The sequence below is a fragment of the Canis lupus genome, chromosome 21 (genome assembly GCF_003254725.2).
Source record: "Canis lupus dingo isolate Sandy chromosome 21, ASM325472v2, whole genome shotgun sequence".
Lineage (NCBI taxonomy): Eukaryota > Metazoa > Chordata > Mammalia > Carnivora > Canidae > Canis > Canis lupus.
In genome coordinates, this window is record NC_064263.1 from 12,622,420 (window position 1) to 12,646,478 (window position 24,059).

Consider the following 24,059-nt stretch of genomic DNA (forward strand, 5'->3'; position numbering starts at 1 on the left):
TCAGGGACTATAGTAAATAACCAGAGTATACTGTTTACAGTATCATCTACATGTTTCATAAGCTTTCTGCAACATGCTCTTGCTTTTACCAGTTTTGAAAGATGAAACATTCATGTGCAACATTTTACAGGAAAATATTTTAGAATATTTAATGTGTACATAATTTAATATTTAGCAAGAAAATATTTCAGAACATTTAACAAACCTCCCTTAGGAAATGTTTAAAAATATATTAAAGAAGCTGACAAGATTTATAAGAACATATACTTTTAGAATTGTATATATTTTTAAAGATAGCAAAACTGATATATGGGCATATTCTAAGCAATTATAATTACATCTTAATTCCCTCCTTAAATACCATCCTAGCTAATATCCATTCCTTATAGTTTTTTATTTTCCTTTGCATATGTAAATTGGAATGCTGCTGAGTGGAAAGCAATAACATTATTTAAAAGTGCAGAAAATATTTTCTTTTCAGTGCTACATGATTAGGGGTTCCTGTGGAGCTTGGCAGTAGAGGAAAATGGGAGGAAAACTTTAAAATCCAAATAAGCTTGGCTTTTCTCACTAGGAGACTCTGACTTGGTGAAAAATGTATTTTGTCTTCCAACAAGTTTGTATGTGTGGGCTATATTTTAGGTTTTCAGTATCCCACCAGACAAATATTTAATACACAGAGTGATTTTTTTTTTTAAATTTTGGCAACAGTATATCAAAATTCCACATTCTTATAGTTAGTCCAGTGCCCTTGCCTAGAACATTTAGTCACCCAACACAGCCAAGTGGCTAAAAGGCAGGCTTTGGCCTTAAGGAGCCTGTAACGGTTGCTAGAACTTAAAGACGGGAATTTACTTTTGACTTCAAGCCATGCCTTATTCTGCATCTCATTTTTGTAGAAAAAAAGGAAGGAAATTCAAACTTCAGAAGCAAGATTCTAAGAGGCTAAAGCAGGGAGAGTTAAGTGAAAGCACAAAAGACAATCACACAGCAGGACAAAATTATGACATTCTGATATTTATTTGAAATAAAATTACCCAATGTAATAGTAACACTTCACGTAATGTTTTTAAATAGAAAAACTGTAGACATCTGAAAGTGGAGATAAGAGTTTCTCAATTATTCATTCATGTAAATGAAACAAAATGAAGAGGTTAAGGGTTATTTGTTCTAAATGACAAGAGATGCCTCTTTTTCCTTTAAGGGCAAAAAAGATTTCTTTAGAAACCTGTGCACTTACAAATCATATTTTATAAATGTCTTGTCTGGCTTTCTTTAATATGAGAACATGGACTTGAAAACATGGTATTTCTTTCTCAAGAGTTCATTCACTCCTGCCACTAATTCTACACTTGGGTCAGTACAGCACACTTGTCACCAGACTTCTAAAGCACAAGGTATATGGCATATTTTGGCCATTCTAAAAACAAAGTCAGAAAGTCAGAAGAATGGACTGGAGGAGCCTGAGAGACATGTATGGAGTAGTGCACTAAGGAGCTAAGAAGCAGAAAAACAAGGACAGAGAGGAAAGCTTTAAGGGAAGTGGGCAGAGATTGTTTTAAGCCATGCTTGTGAAGACATTTCAAGTAAGTCTAGAGTCAGTTCTGAAAGTCACGGCGTAATTCACAAATTTACAATGACCATTTTAGCTCTGCCTACCGGTAAGGGGAGTAGCTGGCAGAAAAGTGAGAGCAGGGTCCACGGGGAATGTGGGAAAGAAAATCAGACACTGAGAGGGTTTCACTTTGTGTTCAGCAGCTTTCAGACCTGAGAGTTCTGTTGACATTTTTAGCTTGGGGAAGGAAGGCCTTCTGAATTACTGCTACCACCCCTTCCACCCACTCTAAAGACTGGTCTAGAGATCTAGGTTTCCCAAAACAGTACAAAATTCATTTCATAAATATCATATCTGGTATCCTTGTTTAAAAACACTCAAATTTCATTTAGTTTCGCTAGTACACTGGAGACCAACTCTATCTATATCGTTAGCATAGTACTCAAACGCCCAAAGAAGTAAACAGTGCTTACCAAACTGTGGTCTTGTGGGGGGGGGGGGGCGGGGGGGGGGGGGGTTACAGATAAACAATACAGGGAGACTTGAATAACCTGAAAGCAAGTTAATTAACAGCCTGGCCTGCAGTTCCTTTCTCTATAAGAGAGGAGGAAAAACAAAAAACTCTCCTAAAAAATTGCAGTGAACATGAAATCAAATGAGGTGATATAAAATCATCTATCAAGAGCAGTGCTTGGCACATGATTATGTATTCAGTATGTGTTGAGTTCCCTTCTCAACACAAACAATATGTGTTTTCTACAATATGTGGTGTTCTCCATACCCCCTCTTTGGTATTTGGAACTTTTCTCTGAATCTATGATCTCAGCTATAAAAATCTACATGCAAATCCCAAGTGATGCTTTCCATTTTATGAGCAAGATACCTGTTCTATTTTTCTTTATAACCACAGTCTGTTAGAAGGATTAAAGATCTTGGAAGAACACATATCAATGGACAAGGGAAGGAGAAGACCTAAAATGATAATAAGAGTAAATGGCAAAGAATAAAGGGCACTAGGAAAGGACAGCACCCTTGAAGTCAGATGCTGTCAAGAAGGCTAAAAGGAAAAAACCCCGAATAAGAACATGGGTAAGAAAAAAAAAAAAAAAAAAAAGAACACGGGTAAGTGGTAACAATAGTTATATGGTGTTTTATTTGAGCCTCACAATATCTATTTTATAGGTAAATGAGATTGAGATTTAGGAAGACAACTGTTTTGCCCCAGATTGTTAAATTAATAAATTATTAGATGAGAACCAGAATTAGAATCTAAGACTTTTGACTCTAAATCCTATACTTGTTCTATTATGCCATTCTAGACCTAATCAAAACAGAACTCAGACTCTGAAAAGCCAAAAGCTTTGGATGGAATAAATGGGATCACTGACAGCATCTGTGAAAATCTCAATTCTGTTTTTCTTATGTGAACTCCCAGTTATAAAATACTTCTCATGACACTTGCTGTATCAGGTTGCTTATCTGCTTACATTTTAGAAAGGCCATCTATGATTGTTTCCTTCTTGACTATAATCCTTAGAAGAAAAGCCCTCCTTGAAAATCACACACCAGCAGTAAATATACATATAATCATAATCTTACTGGGTTCAAGTAATCAACTCCTGGACTACAGCATGGTCATATTAACTCTCAGGTCTGAGAGTTGCTGAACACTAAAAGTGTAACCCTCTCAGTGTCTGATTTTCTTTCCCACATTCCCTGAGGACCTTGCTCTCACTCTTCTGCCAGTTACTCCCCTTACTGGTAGGCAGAGCTAAAATGGTCATTGTAAATTTGTGAATTATGCCGTGAAATGTCATTGAGGAAAGCTTTGAGGGAAGTGGGCAGAGATTGTTTTAAGCTACACTCGTGAAGACATTTCAAGTAAGTCTGGAGTCAGCCCTGAAAGCCATGGCCTAATTCACAAATTTACAATGACCTCTTTCTCTTCACGTTTCGAGAGGTTGTAATTTCTGAATCAGAGGTACTAAGGAAATGTTCTTTGATCTATACTGTAGTACTTTTCTTGGAGTAAATTCTACTAATTTGCTTAACTGAAACTAGAAAAGTGCAAGTAATTAAAAAAATACACAGAATCCGTCCTTAAAACTAACCATTTTTAAAAGCAAATTTTGGAATGTAATTCTATCAGTTTAATGAATTTAAGCATAAATACTAATGATTAACCAAAAATCTAAGTCAAATTCTTCAAAATGTAGAAAAACAAAGGATTTGAAATGCTTAAAAAGACTAGGAGAGGCATCTTAACCAGAATTGTCTTTTCCATCTAGATGCTCTGTGAAACCTAGACTTCTAAGAGAAAAACCTCAAACAGCTGGAATCCAGCTTAGATACACAAAATAAATCACTTCTGACTCAAATTCACTCTCAAAAGCTCTAATCAGGTTTCCACAAGCAACAAAACAAAACAAATAGAGAACATGAATAACACTAGGAAACTGGGTTTACTGATTGTGCAGCAAGAGAAAAAAACACAATAGCAAAGAGGAGACAGGAAAGAATTCCTTGTTAAATCCATGATCATCCATCCAGTATCTTTGACCCTTAAGGTCAGAATTTGGTTCCTAACACATTCTTGAAATAAAGACATAGAACGTTTTCTCATTCTAATTCAAATCCTAATTGGAAACTTAAGTCATCTCAAATGTGATAGTCGATAGAGTGTGTAGAATGAACAAGTCATGAAAATATTCATATTCAGACCATCTTTAAAAAAAAAAAAGTAGGTGTACTTAATCTCCTCTGGAAATCAACAAGATTTTACCTAGCTATCCTGTATTCCACAGCACACAGTCTTACAGGGAAATAAGAATATGGATCATGACATTTAGTTTTATATATTTTTTAATGCATACCATGCATAATATTCTCTACTTTCATAAAAACTCTTTAAGTATTGCCAAAAGCAATCATGAAATCCAAGCTGTGAATAAAACAAGAAACAAACTTAAGTAACTATTGGAAGCTTACTATTTACTTACTTAACTATTGGAAAAAAAAAAAAAAAAACTTTTCCAATGAAATGTTTTTCCTCTAAAATACTTTTGTTTTTCTTTTTCCAAATAATAAAACTTCCACAACTCCATCTAAAATCAGATATAGCAGATTCTCCACTCTTTAAAGGGGGGTGGACAAGAGAGCTTATCTCCTGAGAAAGAGGGAGAATTAGAAAAGAATTTCTCTCTGATCATTTAGGACTCTCCTGGTCCAATAATCAATCTTCTCCTACATACCTAAATAAATGAAACAAAGTGAGAATTTTTCATCCACTCCCTTCCCATGTAAGGACAAGAAGCCCAATTTAAAAACATTGCTTTAAAAAACACTGCTTTTTATTAACGTGTTAATAACACTTATTTTATGTGACTATACAATCAAACTCCACTTAATCACTTTATGGAAGCATTTTACTCTAAAGGGTAACTACAGCAATTATGACTTGTGCCCTCTGCAATTTGCTTTTTGCGTTACTGTCACCATATGCCATGAGTGCCCCCAAATCCCCACTCTACTGTTTCTCAATCCTTCTCCTAGCCTATGTCTGTTAATTCAATTTCCAGTCCAAAATGTTCTGATAAAATCGGTGTACAAGCATCTGCCTTTGGGTCAGGTCATGATCCTGGGCTTCTGGGATGAGTTCCGCATCAGGCTCCCCTGCAGGGAGCCTGCTTCTCCCTCTGCCTATGTCTCTGCCTCTCTCTCTGTTTCTCATGAATAAATAAATAAATAAAATCTAAAAAAAAAAAAATCAGTTAAAAGATCAGGAGGAAAAGATGTGGACACCAAGGATGGTGTCTCACAGACTGCTGAATACTTACCCAATATCTATCCTCCCTTTCTAAATAACAGAAATCCATTGTCTAGTTAGGCATACTGCTACCCAGAATAAAACATCAAAATTCCCAGCTTGTATGGCCATATGACTAAATTCTAAATAATGAAATGACAGCAAAAGTGTTGTGCGGGGCTTTGCTTAAAGAAAGCAGATTTTGATACAATGGGTCCATTTTTTTCTTTTTTCACCAGTCATCTCCCTTCTGGCCTATAAGCCAGATACAGTGGCTGGGGTTCCAGCAGCCATCCTAGTACAGGAAGTGATCTCAAGAAGAAAATACATTCACAAGGCTGATGAAACAGATAGTGGACTGGACACAGTGACTGTTGAGTTACCATATTAGCCCTGGACTGCCCACCTCAGGTCCTCTTTTATATAAGAAATAAATTTCTCTCACATCTAAGCCACTGTATTTGGGTTCTTCAATCTTAAACACTGAATCCCAAATAATCCACAGGGAGTAAAAAAATAAGAAAAAGAATGTAGGGCACGATCCTGGAGACCCGGGATCGAATCCCACGTCGGGCTCCCGGTGCATGGAGCCTGCTTCTCCCTCTGCCTATTTCTCTGCCTCTCTCTCTCTCTCTCTGTGTGACAATCAAAAATAAATAAAAATTAAAAAAAAAAATTAAAAAAAAAGAATGTAAAAGAGAAGTTTTATTTTTTTATGAGCCATATTCTTCCAGATATCACATATAATAATTTAGCATTAATGGTAAATATCACAAACTCTGGATTCAGACAGCTGGGTCCAGGTTCTGGCTCTGCTACTTATCAACAGGTTAGTTTACCCTCCCTGTACCTTCAGTTTACCCATCTGTAAAAGTGAGATGATGATAATTAGTACCTACCCCCACAGGATTGAGTATTAATACATGTACAGTAATTAACATGTGAGACAATATAAGTGCTATATATATGTTAGCTACATGATTACCTCTGATATGTATAATAACAATAAATAGCCCTGATTATAAATTTATATTTCAATACTAAATGATTTGAGGAAACTGCTCAAAACACGGAGATTTTTCTCAAATATATACAGAGTCCAAAACTGGAAGATGGATGCAGCCAAATATATCTATTTAATAAGAGAAAATTTATTTCACTACGAGATTTTAAAAAATATTCCCAGGAAAGGATAATGATATCATTCAATGAGAAAACAATTTTTTAGTTTTATCACTCAGTAATTTAAATGAATCGTTAAAGAAGAAGCAATTTTTATACCATCTTGGTAATTTATAAGCGTGATCATATGATCATTAACTCAAAGAATATAAAACTTTGAAGCCTTTTCTTTAAATAGCATGAGACATTCAGGAAAATTTACTTCCAACATGTGCATAATCAGCTTACCATTTTAACAAATAGAATTCTACAGTCCTTAGACAGTGAATGTTTCATTTGACATATAAATTTTGCACTAATTTCACCCATACTTCTAATCATTTCTCTTACCCATCCTAGCACTCTTGACTTCATCTCTTTAATGGTGAGATTGTGATAGTCCACCTGTAGTAGGTATACTCCATTCCAAACACCAAAACACATGAAAACCCAATGGGGTTAGGACATAATATTGCTATTTCAATCAACTTTATTACTCAATAAATCACCTTTCACTGAGGACATACTACTACTTTGTGTGTTGTCCTATAATTTTAACTCCATCTTGAAAAGATTCAGTGTGTGTGCATTTTTTTTTTCTTGGCCTATCTCCAATGAAAACTAGCTATCCCGTAAAGACATATATGTCCTACAGCCCTCTCAAATGAAGGCTATTTGTTTACTAATCACATTCTTCCTTGTTCACTATTTCTAGCTTTATATCATTTATCTCCAATTCTTTAGTAAATGTCTTGAGCATTTGAGGCTCATGCCATTCAGTCATACCATCCCTCTTGCCTCCTCATCACTGTCATATCTACTAATCTCTTGTCATTCTCCCACAGACATCAAAGGCTTTGGGACTTGACTGTCTTTCCAAAACCTTCCATTAGGGATCCCTGGGTGGCGCAGCGGTTTAGCGCCTGCTTTTGGCCCAGGGCGCGATCCTGGAGACTCGGGATCGAATCCCACATCAGGCTCTCGGTGCATGGAGCCTGCTTCTCCCTCTGCCTATGTCTCTGCCTGCCTCTCTCTCTCTCTCTCTGTGACTATCATAAATAAATAAAAATTAAAAAACAAAACAAAACAAACAAACAAAAACCTTCCATTATTCCGAGTGACTTCCATGTCCACACATGTGATCCATGCAGTCCTCTGCCCTTCTCGATTCCAGCGAGTAACTACATGTTAGCTCAGCCATCTACTTCTACAGTTATTACCATAATTTTGCCATCCTTGCTGTTGTTGGATCATAAATCCAAGCAGTCCATCTTACTACTTCCAGTTGTCTTGATGAACTATTCCCACCATGGAGATTCTCTGGTCTCCTAAGAGACTTCCAGTTCATTAGCTTCATAGTGCTTCCCATCTATCAACGCTTTCTTCTTCACTACACTTCTAATCCATTTTAAATTCCATGATCCTAGGAAACATTGTATGACCTAAACTCCTTTCCCATTCAGTTCTTGCATCGTCTCCATTGGCAAAACTACAAATATCATGAAACTGACTACTTTCTCCATAAATATAATGAGGCTGATATGTGCTACTAGGGAAAACTACACAACAAAATATAATAACCCTGCTCAACGGATCCTGAACATGGCCCAGCAATCCTATGTTTTCCTCTGATCTATACATAACAAGAATTTCAAATCCTCCAAATTCTGTTCAGGCCTTTGACTCTCTTTTCTTAGTTTCATCAAAGATCCTACCTTCTACTTTTACTAAGAAACACAGAAGTTACCAGACATGACTTCTCAGTGAAAAGTTGAGAATATTCATGCCCAACAGCTTCTGCTTTGTATCATTTTCTCTTTCTTCCCTCCTACTGTATTAGATAGTAGTTAAAGCTAAGAACATAGGATAAGCTATTCACAATGAGAAAACAGAAAAAGAAGAGAGTCTAGAACCAATCTTTGAAGAATTCTAAGATTTGACAGCTGTGTAGAGAAGAATGAAGCTTCAAATCAAGGTATAAATTTTACACTAAAAACAAGTCAGCTACATTGTTTATACACACACATATTTATACAAGAAACTGGTTTTGAAGACAAATATAACGCAGTGTTTTCCAACAATATTAAACATTAGCCCTTGACAGATGAAATTTGGAAATGTTATTAATTACTGCGGTCCAAGGAAATCTTTTCCCCTGTGTAAATGAAATAATCTTGACAGAATTTTACTAGCCAAGGGTGGTGGGGAGAAACATGAAATTATTACCCTTTGTAGACATAAAACTTTCTAGTTGGAACAAAGATAGCTCTTGCTCATCAAGAGCATATGTAGATTTAAGATCTTTAACTATAAACAGTAGGCTTCAGGCCTGGGTGGTCTGTGTTATGTCCAATAATATATAAATTGGCTTATCCTCAAAATAAATATTTCCTTTTTCATTACTCTGAGTCATGGAAGACATTCAATCTTTGCTTAAAAAAGAAAGGTTTTCAATAAAGTCTTTTAGATATGTCTATATATTCAATAGATAGTTCAGGATACTATTCTTCAGTAAATGCATATATAAAGATCTTAAATTATTTTCTCAGTCTCTCAAGGAACAGTCTATAAAACTGAGAAGACGCTTAATGAGAAATGAATCCTCCCTATGCATATAATGGTCACTGATATTTTTTGCAAAGTATTTTAATAAAAGGCTATGATCCAGGAGATGAAATGAACAAAATAACCTATACTCTTGCTTTTAATCTCAGAGATAACTTATTACTATACTATTTGGCACAACATACAAGCTACCTAAAGATTATTTTAAAGTAAACATGACTTTTTCTTTAAATTTTATATCAAAATGACAGCTGATTAGGTTAAACATGTCTTTAAGAGAATATTTAAATATTTTATAAATGATGCATATGAATTATTTTCAAGCCTTCAGGTGTTTATCAAACTTTGGTCTAAAAATAAGGAAAAGTAGCATACAAATGAAAGGAAACAGATTTTTCTTTTCTTTTTCTTTCTTTCTTTTTTTTTTTGAAAAAGAGTAGAAGAGGGGAAAACACTAAGGAGTATTATACTCCATTCATGTATAATATGGCAAAACGGCTCCATGAAACAATCCACAGAATTGTTTTTCTCTTTCAGGATGAAAACAGTCCAGTATTCTTCATGCATGATAGGAACTTGGTCTGACTCAGGATTTGTTTCCATACCTGCCTAATGAGTTGGCCAGAATATATTCTAAAGTCATAACAAAGACATATCATCAGTGTTTAAAGATTCCAAAATCATCATGACCAGATGTGTAGGGCTGAAAATCTTGGCTTTTGGCTGGGTTTCTCACAGTTGGTCTATAAAAATGAGCATTAAATATTATTTGTTCTAGCTTTAAATTTCCTCCTTCTAAAAGAGCTGATCTAAGTGTGAAACACTTTCTCTATGAAAAGTTAATGAACATTATGAGGAAATGTTTGAGCTGCAACTGGCTGTTTTCCAGGCAGTACATATGGACTCAGATGTTCACTCAGCTCTTATATAACCCAACTCTCAGACCTGTAGCTGTGGAACACTAACAGTATTTTCCCCCTATATAATTAATACAGTACTATTCATTTTATTATCTAAATGATAAAAAATTTCACCTTCAATTCTTAGTTTTTCTAATAACTGAAAATTTGTGACAAACACCATAGCCATCTTTTAACTATAAATATCTTTATTGGAATAAAATAGGTAGATCGCTTCTCGGCCTTTTGGCTAAGATCAAGTGTGGAATAAAATAGGTAGAAAAAAAGCTACACATTTTTAATATTGAGGAAGATAAGATCTATCTTGAGTTTGAATCCAAACATTCATTACACTAGTATTATTGGATGCATTAAACTAAGTCTAAATAAACAGAAATCTAACACGCGGGGCGGGGCGGGTAGAGGGAATGCACATTTTAAGTAAAAACTATACATTTTCTTATGTTTATTTTTTTAAGATTTTTTAAAAAGATTTTATTTATTCATGACAGACAGAGAGAGAGAGACAGAGACACAGGCAGAGGGAGAAGCGAGCTCCATGCAGGGACCCCGATGCAGGACTCAATCCCGGGACCCCAGGATCATGCCTTGGGCCGAAGGCAGGCACCAAACTGCTGAGCCACCCAGAGATTCCCCTATACATTTTTATAAAAAAGAGAATAAAGAAAGACATAAAGGAAAAAAAAAAAAAAAGAAAGACATAAAGAATACAAGGCATCATTTTTAAAAAGTTTTATTTACTTATTTGAGATAGAGATATAGAGAGAGAAAGAAAGAAAGAGCATGAGCAGGGAGGAAGGGGAGAGGCAAAGGGAGAAGCAGACTCCCTAATGAGTAGGGAGCCCAATGCAGAACTCGATCCCAGGATCCCAGGATCCCAGGATCATGACCTGAGCTGTAAGCAGACGCTCAACTGACTGAGCCACCCAGGCTCCCGAATACATGCCACCTTCAGTCTAGCTAATATATGAAAACAATATTTTCTTTTTTTCCCTGTTGTAAGACAGTACTACCAGGAGCGATGAGTGTGCAATACAGGAAACCTTTCATGTACTTGTGGAAAACTTTACTTCAGAGTTATAATTTAAACATGAGTAATTGCTTTATAAAACAAATATTTTATCAGCTCAGGGATGTGTCCATTCAGCAAGAGTGTATGTTTTCTATTATAAACTTTGTAAAGGATAGCCCTTTTTCATACTTGTGTCACTCATACTCTTTATTCTGTTTATTATTGAACAAAATTCTAGGGTGCAATATACCATTAAAACAATAACTTGATCATTAGAATTTTATTATGGTATCACTTCAAATGATTCAAAATTTAATACACTGTCATTTAAATGCTAAAAAAAGTAGCATTAGTTACTCAAGAACTATACATTCTGAAGGAAATTCAATTCTTACATGGCATGAAATAATAAAGAATATACAAAGACTACTTAAAAAAAAAAAAAGAAGGTGATTTCTAAAACTAAACTAAAATTTGTTTTTAAACTGTTTCTAACACTGGCAGTTGTCACCAAAGATGTTTCAACTACATACCACATCACATATGATGTACATATCTACATATCATAGAAAATTTGTAAATCTATAAATTTTGTCAGTTCCACAGAATCAATAATGTATACCAAGTCTCCTGACATAGATCAGGATAAATTTGCAATTGTAGGATTTTTTTTTAACTTCTGCTGCAGTTTCAGATGAATACTGCCTCTGTTCTCACATGGCAACAATATTCAGAAAGTCCTTTTTTAAAATTTTTTTTTTTTATTTATGATAGTCACACACACAGAGAGAGAGAGAGAGGCAGAGACAGAGGCAGAGGGAGAAGCAGGCTCCATGCACCGGGAGCCCAACGTGGGATTCGATCCATGGTTTCCAGGATCGCGCCCTGGGCCAAAGGCAAGCGCCAAAACGCTGCGCCACCCAGGGATCCCAATATTCAGAAAGTCCTAAACAAGAAATCAAGATGTTTTCAAATGTAAGACAATAGACAAAATAGTTTAGGATATGAGAAATTTGCTTCATCAACAATCTTTCATTATCAGAAAGCAAACAGCATTCTGACAATGTAATTTAACAGAAAATTTCTAGACTAGTACCTATTTATATAGGTAAGTCAAGAAATAACATCTCTATATTAGACATGCAGAATTTATATGCATAAATATGAGCATGATAATCATGCTGCTGGATAACTGAAGAAACTGTATCTAACCTACCACTTATCGAGGGTCTATTCTATAGACAGAAATGAGGACCTATTTTGATAGGATACTCGATAGGCTTCCAGAATTTAAAAAAGAGTCCATTTCCTTCAAAAATTTCAGTCTAGGGCAGCCCGGGTGGCTCAGCGGTTTAGCGCCACCTTTGGCCCAGGGAGTGATCCTGGAGTCCCGGGATCAAGTCTCACGTCGGGCTCCCTGCATAGAGCCTGCTTCTCCCTCTGCCTGTGTCTCTGCCTCTCTCTCTCTCTGTGTCTCTCATGAATAAATAAAATCTTTAAAAAAAGAAAAACTCATAGTCTAGTGAGTTTTACGTGGTATTACAGAAAACAAAAGGATTATATAAAGGATACTACTCACAAGAAAAGGAATAGTCTTACTCCTTTCTAAAATCATATAGAAAAAGAAAAGTCTTAATAATGCATCAGCACCACCTTTAACAACAAATGCAGCTAACAAGAGGGGATAGAAACCTCCATATTTTTAGCCCCTTCTAAATTATAGTCACAGAGCTAAACATTCAATATGTTATCCCATAATACTTTAGCTCATATCTTTACATCACCAATAGGGTTTACGCTGCCCATTTTCTGGGTAAGAACAAAACCAAAAGAATTACAGAACTTGCTCAAGATTAAGCAGCTAGAGCAAGTGGTACACATTCTCACTCAACCCCCCTAAGCATGCAAAGCAGATGCTTAGATATGCAATCATGCTAGCAATGCAAGTGGCAACAACTATTATGAAATACCATTAATCTTAAACTACTGTTCCTAGCCTTTTACCTTTCTCTCAGGACCTGTAGTGTTCAGTGGTGTTAAAGAGCTACTCTTGCTGTTACCAGGCCTGGGGTACTCCACATTAAATGAAACTCAGAGGCTTTACTGCCTAGCAATGTACCCCATCCTCATGCTATACTCATTAAGAATGTAACTTCTTGGGGCGCCTGGGTGGCTTGGTTGGTTAGGAATCTGCCTTCAGCTCAGGTCGTGATCCCAAAGTCCTGGAGTTTGAGCTGATATGGGGCTCCCTGCTCAGTGGGGAGTCTGCTTCTCCCACTAGTGCCCTCCCCCCACCCGCCCTCTCCTCCCTTGCTCCTTTTCAAAGAATTAAAAAAAAAAAAAAAAAAAGTAACTTCTAGATTCCAACATGCTTTTAAGCACTACATTCTTATAAAATATATTCTGTTTTCAAAGGTCAGGGTGTTCAAGATTAATTCTGCATTAAAGAACAATCATAAGCAATTTGTGTTTTCTAAAGGTCAAATCTTCATTTAGAAGTAAATATTTCGCTTCATTCAGATAAAAACTGCACACAATTTCGGAGTAGTTCTGTCTCATTCAGGACATTATTTTACAGCAGTAAGGAACTATAGCCCCAACTCAGTGGCATGATACAGTTAAGTTTATTTCTAGCTCATGCTGCAAGTTCAGCAGGAGAGCTCTGTTCATTCTAGTCAGGAATCCAGGCTGATGGGTGCTCTATCTTGACACACATTTCCTAGATTAGGGAGACAGGAATAGGGGATGTGGTAATTGATATATGAATTCTTAAAAGCTTCTGCCCAGAAGTGACATACATATATCACATTCATTCATATCCCTTGGCCCTAATCCCATCACACTTAGCTACAAGGGTCAGTAAAATACACTCCTACCATGTAACCCAAGGTCAGGGGAGAAATCTGGAAATATTCAGTGATTAGTACTAATAACTACTACAAAATCTAACAGATATTTCCTCAGGCTAAGATAAAATATCTTCTTCACAGAAGAGGCATAATCCCCACAAATTTACTGAGTATTTACTATGTGTCAGTCACTGAACGAGGCCTTATCAGCAGTAGCAGTATCTCTTATCTTCAAGACAAGCAGCAAAGGAGAAATTATTGATATTTTATGAATGAATAAATAGGCTCCAAGAGATTAAGTAAGTTGCTCACAGTTGCACAACCAGTGAATGGTAAAAGTGGAATCTACATCCAGATTAGTCTAAAGCCTGTGCTCATTCCCCTACAAAATTACGAACCGTATGTTCAAAAGGTTACATTTTCCCCCACTCCTAATTCAAACTAAAATTGTCAGGATGGATGATCTAAATCACTGATAGAAATATAAAGAGTGGAAAAGAGATGCCAATCTCCAACACTTAATTTCCAAGATGTTATTTAAAGGGGGCAGGGGGACCAGAAGTCACCTGAAATACAAACATACTAACTAATACAAATAAATATGTCCGTAAGAAAAATCATCAAAGAAAAAGCCTTCTTTTATCTGGTATTAGTAAAAGGCAGTAAGTCATAGTCTCTTCATAAAGAGCTCAATTAACTTGTGAATTGTGTTGTCTACATTCTTACATCCTGACAGTTGAAAACACAGTTTATATCTCTTTATCAAAGAAACAGAACAATAGACTATAGCATTCTGAAAAGCGAAAAATTTTCATGGTTTTGGCCTGCTAGGGCAAGCTATCAAAAAAAAATACATCAAAATTAATTTTTAAAGATATTTTAAAAGAAAGAACAAAAAGCAAACCATACAATTGGTATGCATGAAACCAAATTAAATCTGAGATGAACAACAATAATTGTTGGATAATCTTTTCCAATGAAATGAAAGAAAAAAGTATTACCACTACCAAAGCCAATCTATCTTCACAAGAGAATCTAACGTGCTTGGTGTTCGAAAATATAGTACTTGTTGTAACACCATTTAAAGTCTATCACAAATAAAATAAAAACCCAATATAAACATCCCCAATCTTCAGACAAAAGCTCTATCCAAATGCTCTCCTTTCATGAAATGTACTAAGCCTACACAGCCAGATTAAATCAAGCCTGAACAGGACTTCTCAATTGTCAATAGGATATTAGTTCTTCTTTTACATTTGCAAAAGTACAAAAGGCCAAAGTGACAGACATATTTAACACAAGCTCCTCTAAACTCAGAATGTTTCCCTTAAAAGCCTGAGGTAACACAACATGTCAAATATTTATGTATTTGTTTTTTGCATTTGAACATTGATTCCTGAAATCTTTCATGTTACAAGACTGATGCTTGGAATTTTTATCTTTCTACATGCTGAGACTATAATTTATTTGAAGCATATATTTTATGCATGAGAAGCTTGGATAAATATATCATATTTTATATACATTTAAAATAATGTCAGGATGAAAAAACTAAATTGTTTTTTAACACTACAAGAGAGAGAGATTTTGTGTATTTGCACATATTGCCTCAAAAAACTTGTGACAGATAAGGAAAAACATTTGAAAAAATGAGTAACTGGAGGACTTCTTGGTCATCTATCTGGATTTGAATTCCAGCTCTACATTTGATAGGACTGCTTCATTTTTAATGCTTCGGTTTCCTCATCTGTAAAACAGGCTACAAGTAATATTTCTGAAAGCTCTTTTGAGGAAAATAATGCACATAAAATGTTTAACACGGCGCCTGACACATAGTAGGAGCTCAATAAAGGTTAGCTGCTGCAGCTACCACTGAGCTGATCATCTTTTTAAAGGACTGGTCAAATTTTCACAAAATATCTTCTTCCTCTTTTGAAATTCAATGGTGTTCAAATGTCTATCCTCACCTTGGGCACCCAGCATATAAACCATTTACTTTTTGCTAGTACGTATGTGCAATAATCACTAATTGCCTCATGCTCCTCACATCTGCTGAGATCAGAGAAATCCTTGTGCTCTAACCAGTGAATGACCATATTAAGTGATGCCTTAAGACTGGATTTTTTCAATAATGGATATAGGTAAGGTAACAAGTACAATAAGACTTAACATTTATTGGCTAATTACTATGTAGCAGGTACTGTTCTAAAAACTCATTCAATCCTAGTAATAATCCTAGGCTTTATCATCAACTCCATCTTAACAAAGCAAAGCAATGAGGCAAAAGAAAGGTAATTTGTCCAATACCACACAAAGTGGTATCCAAATCCAAGCAACAGACTCCAACTACCGGACTCCCAGTTTCTCAGGTGGGACCAGACCATTATGAAAGCCTTTTAATATCTGAAAGAGTTTAGACTTTACTCTGGGGGCAAGAAATTCATTGAATGCCTTTAAACCAGAAGCACAGTATCAGAACACTCTCTGGTTTCTGAGTGAAGTGGAGAGGTGAGACAAGAGACACGTGCAGACCTATAAGAAGGCAAAGGAAGCCTTGATTAAGGAGTAGAGCAGCAGCGGTGAGCATGGAGAGAGTCTCAGAGATTCAGCATTTATTAAGGCAAAATAGACCATTTTTGGTGACTGTATTTATCGGAGTAATTGAAAAGGAGAAGTTTGGGATGGTGGCCAAATTTCCAACTGGGGCCAACTGGATACGTGGCATGTCCATTTATTGAAATGAACACTTGAAGAAAAACAGTTTGGGGGAGAAGAAGTTAGGGGAGGGGTTGAGACAGAGACAATATGTTCACTTTGGGGAAAATTTATTTTGAGGGGCAGTGAGATAAGTAAGCAGTTTAGGAGAGATAGAGATCTGTGACACAGATACAGATGAAGGGGTGGTCAGTATATGAATGGTAACTGAGCCCAGAGAAGTATGTAAGAGCACCCGCAGAGAGTATGAAGAGTAAGAAAAGCTGAGGTCCTAGAAAAGAATATTAAATAGAAAAACTCTTAAACGATAATATAAGTAAGAGAAGGACAAAGAGGGGATGGAGGAATGGCTGGACAGAGAGGAAAAGCAAGATTTCAGGGAAAGTAAGCAGAGTGTTGTAAAGGATGACACTTGGACAGCAATGTCACAACCAGTTGAGAGACTTAATAAGATATAAACGTGCCTAGGAGAGTTGGTTACAGGGTGTCTTTGATGATCTCGGTGAAATGAATTTCAGAAGCATAATATGTGGAAATTGGCACAAAAGAAAGACAAATAGCAAGTGTGGGCAAATGATTTGAGAAATGTGGCTGTACAAAGGAAGAAAGACGCAAGGTAGTAACTAGAAGAAACAATGAGGCAAATAAGCGTTCTTTTTCCTCTCCCTTTCCCTCCCTTTCTTTGTAATATGTAAACATTGTTCTAAGCATTCCAACATCTAAGTCTTTCCTGATACTATCAACTCTATCTGCATTACTGTCCTCATCACTAACCTCTTAACCTCTTGTGTTTAAGTTCTATTAATCTTTCCAGGCTTGGACAAGATGCTGCTTGTTAGTGAAACATCCACCACACTTACAGATTGAAACTAATCATGTATCCTTCCTGTCTGCTGTACTGTATTCATGTCACTGGTGTGGTACTGCGCCCACTACTATTTTTTTTTTTAAGATTTTATTTATTTATTCATGAAAGACACAGAGAGAGGGAGGGAGAGGTACAGGCACAGGCAGAGGGAGAAGCAGGCTCCATGCAGGGAGCCCGATGTGGGACTTGATCCCAGGTCTCTAGGATCACACCCTGGGCTGAAGGCGGCACTAAACCGCTGAGCCACCCTGGGGGTTGCCGGCGCCCACTACATTAAAGTAACTTATGCACAAAGGTCTTAGTCCACTGGAGTTGCTTTAACAAAATGCCATAAACTTAGTAACTTAGTAACTTAGTAACAATAGAAATGTATGCCTCACGGTTCCAGAGGCTGAGAAGTCCAATATCAAAGTACCTGCAGATTTGGTGTCTGGTGAGAATCTGTTTCCTGGTTTGGAACTTCCTTGCTGTGCCTTCACATGGCAAAAGGAACAAAGTACCTCTCTTGAGCCTCCTTTACAAGGACATTAATCCCATTCATGAGGGTTCCACCTGCATAGTCTAATCACCACCAAAAGGCCCCTCCTTCTATACCATTACCTTGAAGGTTAGAATTTTAGTATATGGATTTGAAAGGGGACACAAACATCCAGACCTTAGCAAGAAGTAGCATCTCTTCTGACAAACCATCAGTCTTTTTTAACGACCAAAGCACTGCACATAGATATACTCAATAAATATTTCCTGAATGAACAAAACTCAATGATTAATAATGGAAGAGGAAAAAAGAGAAAGAGAGGAATATAAGAGATCTGAGAACACATCACCAATCTATACTCTCACCACCTGGCCTGTGATGATAAGGGGAGCTTGGAAGCATTGTGTACTTAGGAAAAAAAGCATTTACCTCTCACTTCCTATTTTCTACAGGGACACTGTAGTGTAGCACAGAGCTTCCCAATGGGTGTGTCTGCCACAAATGACTGAACAGGATCACTAGGTACTAAATCCTTCTTTACTCTGACTTGATTCAGTGGGAGTACAGGAGACTTCTAAGGTATCCATCTCCAGGTCAGTTGCCTCCAGTTATAAGCAGTCTTAGCCATTTTCCCTACCATGCACATCTTCTACATACTACATGATGTGAAAAAGACCAGGAAGTACTTGTGTAGCCAGATAGAGTGAGAAAATGAGAATAGGCTCTGAGATTAGAAAAAACCCAAATGCAAAATTAACAAGGCAGGAAACCACAAATGTTGGAGAGGATGCGGAGAAAAGGGAACCCTCTTACACTGTTGGTGGGAATGTGAAGTGGTGCAGCCACTCTGGAAAACTGTGTGGAGGGGTTCCTCAAAGAGTTAAAAATAGACCTGCCCTACGACCCAGCAATTGCACTGTTCGGGATTTACCCCAAAGATTCAGATGCAATGAAACGCCGGGACACCTGCACCCCGATGTTTCTAGCAGCAATGTCCACAATAACCAAACTGTGGAAGGAGCCTCGGTGTCCCTCGAAAGATGAATGGATAAAGAAGCTGTGATCTATGTATACGTGAAATATTACTCAGCCATTAGAAATGACAAATACCCACCATTTGCTTCAACTTGGATGGAACTGGAGGGTATTATGCTGAGTGAAGTAAGTCAATCAGAGAAGGACAAACAGTGTATGTTCTCATTCATTTGGGGAATATAAACAATAGTGAAAGGGAATATAAGGGAAGGGAGAAGAAATGTGTGGGAAATATCAGAAAGGGAGACAGAACATAAAGACTCCTAACTCTGGGAAGTGGTGGAAGGGGAGGAGGGCGGGGAGTGGGGGTGAATGGGTGACGGGCATTGAGGGGGGCACTTGACAGGATGAGCACTGGGTGTTATTCTGTATGTTAGTAAATTGAACACCAATAAAAAATAAATTTATTTTAAAAAAAACAAAAAAAATAAAAATAAAAAATAAAATGGAAAAAGAAAAAACCCAAATGCAAACCCCATCTCTGTTTATTTCCAGTTACACAATCCTTGGCAAGTTACTTAACCTCTCAAAGCCTCAGTTCCCTTACATATAAAATGGAGAAGATATCAGTACCTACAGTAGTTTATAGTGGGTACTAGGAAGGATTAACCCAATACTGTTTAAAAAGCACTCAGCACAATGCCTGGTACATAGTAAGAATTCAGTAAATACAGGCTAGATGTAATCATTTCATCTTTCATCACTGTCACCATCCACAGTCCTCTCCAATTGCAAAAAAAAAAAAAAGACAAACTGGCTCTGAAGCTCTGGGAGACACTGACTAGTATGGTGGATTTTTTTTTTTTAAGTCATGGGAGATCTGTAAAGTTCCTATTAATATATCACTCCTTCAAAACTGATAAAACGTAAATGTCTGTTCCTCAGATTCATGATATTTATCTCTTCCACTAGTCTGTTGTTAGCTTCCATAAGCATTTAAAACTTCTTCCATTTATGTTGCATGTCCAGAAATCAGACTTTATGCACTATTTCCTATAGAAAAGTGTTATAAATAAGAGACTATAGGCAAGTTCTACTTGGGGTCCACTAGTCACACTCCAAATAAAATTGGGCACTGAACTAAGGCATGCTGCGCCCAAAGTGTGGCCTATATAATGATTCCCAACTTGTTTATGACCACTCACAGGACAGACTTAACTGACAGGGTAAAAAAATAAAATAAAATCAATAAATAAATAAAAAGGAAATGATGCTGAAAAGAAGAGACATGCTGAATTTCAACAAGAAGTTCAACAGCCAAGAGAAGGAACCTAGTTAGATTTGCAGGGTTAGAAAGATGGCAGAGGTCAGGATCTGCAGCAGACCTAGATGTTATTAAACTCATAAAAACAGCTAAACCCAAAGGAATTATGACTTGGAAAGAGTACTTTTAGATAAGACAGAACGTTATGCAAGGTGGATGTGATCAGCTTAATATTCTTTTAATTTATTTCTGGAACAAAAGGAAATAATATTTGGTTCTTAAAGAGAGATGAAACAGAGGAGAACTAGAACTAAATTCAGGAAGCTAAAAGAAGAGACTTGTGAGATGCTCTAGACATACAATAAAATTCTAGCCACTCTTTTATGGCAACAGCTGTTAGTAACATTCCAGTTTCTGCTTTATGTCACTTTCATATTTCAATTGTAACTTATTATTACTGTAGCCAATTTGATCTGAAAACCAAGAATGTAAAACCTGTCTTCCAGAACCTAGTTTAAGACTCATCTCATGAAATTTACAATAGTTCAGAGCTTTAAAAAATAACAATCTTTTTTTTAAAATAGATTTTATTTATTTATTCATGAGAGAGACAGAGAGAGGCAGAGACACAGGCAGAGGGAGAAGCAGGCTCTACGCAGGGAGCCTGACGTGGGACTCGATCCCGGGTCTCAAGGATCATGCCCCAGGCCGAAGGCAGCGCTAAACTGCTGAGTCACCCGGGCTGCCCAACAATCTCTTTTTATAAATGTCTTTGGAAATCCAGAATCATTTTCAACAAAATAGAAAAAAAAAAAAATAATGTCCTCAAAGATAATAAACATAGAAAAAGTTTAATATGTTTAATATGTAATTTAATGTTTCTGAGATCCTACATGAAATTAATATAACTTACAATTAGAAGATTAAATTTAAATGACAATTGGCTATATGCACTAGCCTTAAGGCCGCAACTACATTGCAGACAATAAAACTGAAGTCCTCAAAATGTACAAACTGCTGTTCAAATAAATGTTTAATACATCTGTTTACATTTCATAAAAACAGGATCAATTCATGATAAAATTTCAGAGATGACTATAAATATATGCTAATGTATAGTTTCTTCATCTTAAGGAATTATTAATAATGCATAAGGGCAGAGTAACACACATTTAATTCCATTCTAAAATGCCATTCACAGACACATCTGTCACACTTAAAATGACATAATGGATATTTAATGGTAAGTGCCATAAAGCAATTCTAGTTATTTCCTTGACAATATATAATAAAACAAAACAAAAAAATACCAGAAAGCAAAAAACAGAAAGACAGAAAAGGAAACAGGGTGGAGAAGGCAGAGGCAGGGAGAAAGGCAAGGAAAGAAAGAGAGATTGAAACACAGAGACCGAAAGCACAGCCATCTGACTACAAAGGAGCTTTTCTCCTTTCTGGTTTAAAATCTACTCACAAGAAAGGAATTCCAAAAATTTCTAATGGCAATAATCAGAAATATTAATTCAAATAAAAAGATGAATAACTCCATGAGATGAGATTTCCGTTATAGTTAAAACTATTTCATACACAAAACCCAAAACAGGCCTTAAGAAAATTTTGACCAAGCTTCTATCTTCCTTAATTTCTGGGTCTTTCTGCTTAATTTCATCATTCCTCTCAAAAAGGGCTTTCCATTACATCGTACATTTAAGAGTACAAAAACAGCTGAATTTTTTGTCATGTTCCCACATAAATTTCTAAATATTCAATTGTTTTGAAACGATTTATGGTATTTTAAGCAAATTATTCAAATTTCTTTTACCTCTACCCTAACTGCTGACTGAGGGAAGAAAAGTCACAAAAATCCTCAGAGATTTGATTTCCTCACCAGAAAAGGGACAATGCTATATTACATAATCTCTGACTTGCTCCCTACTCTAAAAATCTATGATCCTCCAAAACATTAAGAATCGGTATTATTCACTTTAAAGGCAAATACTTCTGTTTATGGAATTTTGCAACAAGTCAAATGAACTGAAAGTACCACTGAGTCAGCATATAGTCCATGAATTCCTTAACCTCAGTTATTTTTAGGCTTGAATAAATAAACATTGAGATCTATGTCAAATACATAAACTGATTCCTACAGGGAAAGTGTGACTGAAGTTTGGCTCTACTAGGATAAATAACAAGTCCTCCCTCCCCACCAAAAAAAAAAAGTGGGGGGTAAGGGCCAAATCTTGAGGGGTTTAAGGCATAGAAGAAATCCTGAAAGAATGGAAAAGAAGCCAGGATGGTGATATTGCAGAGGTAAAGAGTATAGGATTAGAAATTAGTAAATATGTTTTAAATATGCTCTTTACTGTAAAAAATGACCTAATCTCCATTTAGGAGACTACATTTAACAAAGACAAATTTATCTTAACTTTTCTGTTTTCTCTCTGTAAAATACTCTAATATTCATACTGACTGCTCAGAGATAAAACCACCACTCTCAAATATGACCACATACGCATCTGTTCACACCAGTTTAGTTAATGTCGGTCAAAATTCACTTGTTTATCCTCAAATGTATTTATGTAATTTATATTTGTTTATGTAATTATGTAACTGACCTACATATTAGTCCAAAAAGGACTATTTTTTCCCCCCACGGAAACTGAGCTGAATGCTTTGGAAAGCCAATATCTTCTAAGCATGGTTTATAGAATAAAAACAACTCAGAACCCCAGCTAGAGAACTCATACTCAAGGAAAATGCCATGGTAGATGAGCAGATACATGTGTGTTAATAAGGCACTTAAGATAGACATGTACTAATATTTGGAGATGGTGTTAGTGAAAACAAATCTCATTCCACTGCCACGAGGACAGCTTTCCTTGCATAGCTTTTTTCCCCTGGGTGAGGGCATCAGAATGAAGACGTGAGGAACAGAACTGCCCTAACCGACCCACAGAGCTGCAGTGTGACACAGAGCTGGCCCAGCCAACTTGCTTGTCACTTGCTATGCTATGCGGATAATTTGCAACTAAAACTGGGATAATAAAGTAAAATATACAATAAATGCTAAAAGAAGTTGATGTTGAAAAAATGTGAAATAGAGAAAAGGGTACCTATTAATCCCTAAGCAACCAAAGTAAATATATGATAGCTGTTTTCTCTTTCAACTAGGAAGAGGACTTTAGGGTAAGCCCATTCACCCTTGCTACAGACATTTATATTTAGGGAAAATGTCCTGACTCTATATATTGTCAACTACTAGAACAGATTGCCAAGAGAGGCAGTAAGATTAAAGTTTCAGATTTTCTTTTAATTTTAATCTCATAATTTATCTATTGAGGTATCTTACAGATTTGCTGCTCACAATGAGATTCCAGGGGCCAACAGCACTGGCATCACCTGGGAGCTTGTTGGAAATGCAGAAGCTAAGATCCCATCCCAGACCAACTGAATCATCACCTGCATTTTAATAAAATCTCCAAGTGATTTATATACACGTTAAAGTTTGAGAATTCCCTTATAGCTTTTACATCAGACATTTGAATTTGTAATAGTTCATTTTATACCTCTTGGACATTAATAAGTGTGTACTTTGGAATCAATAAAAAGGAATACCTCATTTTAACAACAAAATCTTTCTTTTTCACCTTTTTTGGAACTATTTTCTTCCTGCTTTTCTAAAGAATAATTTATTTGTTTTTTTTTTAAGATTTTATTTATTTATTCATGAGAGACAGAGAGGAAGAGACACAGGCAAAGGGAAAAGCAGGCTCCCTGCGGGGAGCCCGATGCGGGACTAGATCCCAGGACTCCAGGAACACGCCCTGAGCCGAAGGCAGATGCTCAACCGCTGAGCCGCCCAGGTATCCCATCTAAAGAATAACTTAAAGAACAC

General features: G+C 36.3%; 1 protein-coding gene and 1 pseudogene across 1 annotated transcript in view; one reads left to right on the forward strand and one right to left on the reverse strand.

The window, feature by feature from the left end:
- TMEM135 (transmembrane protein 135) overlaps positions 1–24,059 on the reverse strand; it is a 235,060-nt gene that overhangs the window by 50,332 nt on the left and 160,669 nt on the right. The gene's annotated exons all lie outside the window — the stretch shown is intronic.
- LOC112642189 (U2 spliceosomal RNA) lies at positions 10,216–10,362 on the forward strand (annotated as a pseudogene).